General features: G+C 35.8%; 1 long non-coding RNA gene across 1 annotated transcript; it reads left to right on the forward strand.

The window, feature by feature from the left end:
• The first annotated feature begins 1,553 nt into the window (after positions 1-1,553).
• LOC103584137 lies at positions 1,554-5,113 on the forward strand. The gene is made up of 3 exons (XR_549935.1): positions 1,554-1,638; positions 4,268-4,406; positions 5,038-5,113. It is a non-coding gene; the product is annotated as an uncharacterized LOC103584137 (long non-coding RNA).
• The last annotated feature ends 265 nt before the right edge of the window (positions 5,114-5,378 follow it).

Consider the following 5,378-nt stretch of genomic DNA (forward strand, 5'->3'; position numbering starts at 1 on the left):
AAAAAAAAAAAAAAAAAAGATTGCTTATACCCATTTACACTCATTCACCCTTCCAACCCCAGCTAACCACTAATCTACTTTCTATCTTTATAGATTTGCCTTTTCTAGACATTTCATATAAACGGAATTGTAATATGTGGTCTCTTGTGTCTGGCTTCTTTTACTTAGTGTAATGTTTGTAAGGTTCATCCATGTTTGTAGTTTGTTCCTTTTCTTATTGCTGAATAAAAGTGATAGTTTGTTAAAGATTAATTAGAATACGGAATCTAAAACCCTATTAGTGAGCTTTTTTTGTACTCTTGTTACATTAAAATTCATTGGTCTGTCTTCTTCTTTGAATGGATCTTTTACCCATGCATGATTTTGTGCTTTCGTGCCTTGGTCATTTGGAAAATATTGGTTCACAAAGTTATTTGGATCTTCCAAATGTTAACATACATTTGGGGCTGGCCAGTTAGCTCAGTTGGTTAGAGCACAGCCTTATAACTCCAAGATCTCAGGTTCAATTCCCCGTACTGGCCAGCCACCCCCCAAAAAAACGAATAAATGTTAACACATTTTATCATAAAATATTTTTTTTTATTAAATTCATTAATACCACCATCAATTTTATTAGAAAACTTTTTAAGTATTGGAAAGCTGTCAAGCTCACAGTAGCAGATACATGTTGTCCAAATTATAATTTAACTTGAAAGCCTAAATTATATTTTTAGCAACAAATTTTGCTATTTGCTTTCCTTGAAGTGAGGGGCTCAGTTTGTTCAGTTTTTAGGAAATATCTGAAGAATACCCAAATGCGAATTACCATAGTTTAACTGTCCATCATTCTTTCAAGTAAAACTGGTGTTCTTTGAAAAAAGAAGGTAGTTCATCTTACAACTCACATAATTGCACATGTTCTTTTCCTTTTTTTTTTTTTTTAACTGCAAGTGTGTGGTGGTGAAGATGTATTGTCTGCTAGTAGTTTGTTGCCACTGCCCTGATTCACTACTAAGGTACCAGCAGTTTTATACACTATTGCTTTTGCACCATCAGTGTAAATGTTAACAGTGCAAAAGGCAAAGAAAGCCTTAGTATTAGAAAAATAGGTTTGGCCTTACAGAGTCCCAGGGGTACACAGACCACACTTTGAGAACCACTGGATTATAGTGTCTTTTGTTTAATGTAATCATTGCACTTTGCTATATTTATGGAATGTAACAATAAATCACAGTATTTGTGTGGATAAGGTTTGCATTAAAGCAATAGCAATTTTATAACCCTTGAGGCATTTGATTGACGAAATCAAATGTGTAAGAAAACTAAAAATATACTCAGTCCCATCTCTACTTTAATATTGGCTTGCAATACCCATGTATTTTTTTAAGTCTTCAAAAGCAAAGTGATTTCTCATATGTAAGTGCTGAATTTCAAATATGTACAGAAAATAAACCCTGATGTTTTATTATCTTTCATATTTTTAGGTTTTGAGAGTCTGGAAGTTAGGAGGGCATTTAAATTAACTGAGTTTTGTTGCATAGTAAAAAATGTACACTTTGTCTTTTTCAGGATGTAGAGTTACTGATGAAATTTTACATTTAGTGCCAAATAAAGAAACTTTTAGACTCACCCTAAGAGCTGTCAAATTATGGGCAAAACGTAAGTACCTCAAGTCTTCTATGTTTGCATTATGTAATCCTAATTTTCTGTGGCCAGTGATAGAAGCACATGTGAAAACTTTGAGCCTGTTGAGGGCCAATAAACTTTAAAATAGTGGTTTTTCAGGTGCAGTGGTTATGATATTCTGATATGTGACTCGACCTCCTTCTCCCTTGGGTGAAAACTTAAAAAGCTCCTTGATTTTCCATCTTAAGTTTCAGCCTGGCAGTCAGAATAATTCAGAACTTGAAGACTGAAATCTTCGCTGGTCTTTGAGCTCCCTGTGGGCCGGACCATCTTACGCATCTTTGTATCCCCATCACCAGCGAAGAATCTGGTGTATAGTAGGTGTTCAGTACGTTTATTAAGTGAGGAGCCTACAGTGATCAGGGTTTTAACTTGGCTTGGATAGTGCAGGGCTAAAATGGCCTTAAGCAAGTAGAATTTGTCCCTGGGCTCAAATATCATATAGTCATGATAAAGTAATTTGCAGTGAAGGATAACACGAATAATTTCTTTCCTTTCAGATTAAATACCATGTTTTGTTAATTCTTAAATGCATATTTTCCATATTTAACATAAGGTAAAGATCTTATAACACTTTTCTAATAAAGCCTGGAACTGCACTTAGTTTATGTACATAGAATATGGTTTGTAAAAGGCCTTTGCCTAATCCTGAGCTGGCAGAGCACATTCTGTTTATTTGTTACTATATTTAAGTAGTGCTGCACTTCTGGCACCAGGTTTTACATAGTCTAAAACAACACTCTCCAATAAAACTTTCTGTGATTATGGAAATGCTTTATATCTGTGCTGTCAAATACCGTAACTGTGCGGCTGTTGAGCACTTTAAATGTGTACCTGAGGAACTGAATTTTAAAATTTTTATTTCATTTCAATAAATTTAGAGTGAAATAGTGCCTGAAAGAAGTGAAAACATATATTCACACAAAAACTTGCACACAGATGTTCATAGCACCATTATTCATAATAGCCAAAAAGCAGAAACAACCACATGTCTATAAACTGATGAATGGGTAAACAAAAGGTGGTATATCCATACTATGGAATATTATTTGGCAGTAAGAAGGAATGCAGTACTGGTACATGTTACAACATATGTGAACCTTGAAAACATTAAGTGAAAGAAGCCAGTCATAAAAGACCACATATTGTATGATTCCATTTATATGAAATGTCTGTAATAGGCAAATCTGTAGAGACAGAAGGTAAATTGGTTGTCTAGGTCTGGGAGGATTGGGAGAACAGAGAAGGAGTGTGACTATTAAAGGTTTCTTTTTGTGGTGATGAAAATGTTCTAGAATTTGTTATGGTGATGGTTGCACAACTCTGAATATACTAAAAACCATTGAACTGTGTACTTTCAATGGTTGAATCTTTTTTTTTTTTTAAAGATGACCAGTAAGGGGATCTTAACCCTTGGTTTGGTGTTGTCAGCACCATGCTCACCCACTGAGCTAACCAGCCATCCCTATGCAGGATCCAAACCCGTGGCCTTGGTGTTATCAGCACCACCCTGTCCCGAGTGAGCCCCGGGACAGCCCCAATGGTTGAATCTTTTTTTTTTTTTAAAGATGACCAGTAAGGGGATCTTAACCCTTGGTTTGGTGTTGTCAGCACCATGCTCACCCACTGAGCTAACCAGCCATCCCTATACAGGATCCAAACCCGTGGCCTTGGTGTTATCAGCACCACACTGTCCCGAGTGAGCCACGGGACAGCCCCAATGGTTGAATCTTATGGTATGTGAATTATGTCTCAGTAAAGCTGTTGCAAAAAAAAATCAAATGGTCACATGTGGTTTGTGGCTACCATATTGGACACTTCAGGTCTAAAAAGACCTTAAGCAAGTAGAATTTGTTCTTGGGCTCAAGTACCTTATATAGTTAGGATGAAGTAGTTTGCAGTAAAGGATAACATGAACAGTTTGTCTTTCCATATAGATTAAATGCCATGTTTTGTCAGTTCTTATATCCATATTTTTCACATTTAACATGTCTGAAATTTGTACCTTGTAGTTTTTTTCTCTTGCTCAATTAGTGGGACATAATGCCACATATATAATGGAGGGCATCTTAGGTCTGATGAAATATGGTAATAATTTTTTATAGATTGCTATAAGAAGCAGTCATATGAGAGTTGAGTAATATCAATGGTGTATTCTGTTTTATGGAGAGATATCCAAATTCTGTGAAATACTGAAGTTAGCCCCCAACTTTACACTTGATTCAAAAATAGCCATGAATAGGATCACTAATGAAATGTTCATTCTTCCCTACTTGTATACCCTCCAGATGTCTTTCCTCTTTCCTTTGATTTCTTTCTTGATTCTAAATGTTGAAAGATGGGGAATTTCAATGTAATGTCAGTACCACCCAGTTGAGCAGTTGGAACTGAGGTGTCTGTATGAGAGGGCAAAAAGGAGGGTAAGATAAGCAACTTAAGGTTTACTAATAGATTGTGGCCCTAGTGTGAAGGTCTGATTATTGATTTTAATGTTTCTATAGGGCAAAAGATTTAAGCAACAGTCTTAAGAATGAAGTTATCCTGTTGAATATCATGGATGGTAGGTCCTATCAATAATTTTAAAATATATCAATTTTCTTAGGACGTGGTATTTATTCCAACATGCTGGGATTCCTTGGTGGTGTCTCCTGGGCAATGCTAGTTGCAAGAACTTGCCAGTTATATCCAAATGCAGCTGCTTCTACTTTAGTTCATAAGTTCTTCTTAGTTTTCTCCAAGTGGTAAGTATTCATATACATACTTTGATTATTTACTAACTTCTCTCTACATGTAAATTTATTTGGAAATTTAAGAGCTACATATAGACATTTTCTGTATTTTTTCCATTCCTTTTTTATGTTAAAAGTTTAAAAACACATCAAATTTGAGACAATGGTGGGACATCCAGATGGTGCTTTCTTCCAGGGATCTGTAAATGTGGGCCTTTAGCTTGCATAAGTGGTTACAATAGATTTGGCTGTGTGAATTACTAGCTATGTCGAGGTTGTTTAAGCTCTCCTTATCTGTAACATGAAGATGATAATCACAATAACTGCATTGATTACAGTAAATATTAGCTGCTACTATTATTAAATTATCAGAATTAAATCTATGAAAGCAAGTGAGAAGGAAAGGAGAGATTTAGATGTAAATTAGTTACAGCTAATGGGCAAAGTAATATTTGCCCTTTCAGAGAACCAAAATATAAGCAGCCTTTTCTTTGTATACTTTCTTCCCTCACCCATTTTTTTTTAATCCTAAATACTCAGAACATTTATTGTATGAAGGTTGGAACAAATCTAATGATTCTAACATTTCACAGAGTACCTGAAGTAAGATCCTATGTGAGTTAATTTGCCTTATTCATGTTAGGGAATGGCCAAATCCAGTGCTGCTGAAGCAACCAGAAGAAAGCAATTTGAATTTGCCTGTCTGGGATCCTCGGGTATGTGATTTATTATCGCATTTCATTAAACCTTTTAGGAAAAGGATGTTTCTCTGAATTACATTCTAAGATAATTATTCTTATTCCTGCTCATCTTCCTTCTGTGCAACTATAGTCCTTTCCCTCCCTATGCTGTGTTTTTTTGGTGCAGATGATTTGGATGTCTCATGCCCTATCCAAATGTTATGTCATTAAAAATTGCCCATCTAAGGGCCGGCCCGGTGGCGCACTGGATAGTGCGCCGCTTGGGAAGCGCGGTGGCGCTCCC

This window comes from Galeopterus variegatus, unplaced genomic scaffold, assembly GCF_000696425.1.
Source record: "Galeopterus variegatus unplaced genomic scaffold, G_variegatus-3.0.2 Scaffold45200, whole genome shotgun sequence".
NCBI lineage: Eukaryota > Metazoa > Chordata > Mammalia > Dermoptera > Cynocephalidae > Galeopterus > Galeopterus variegatus.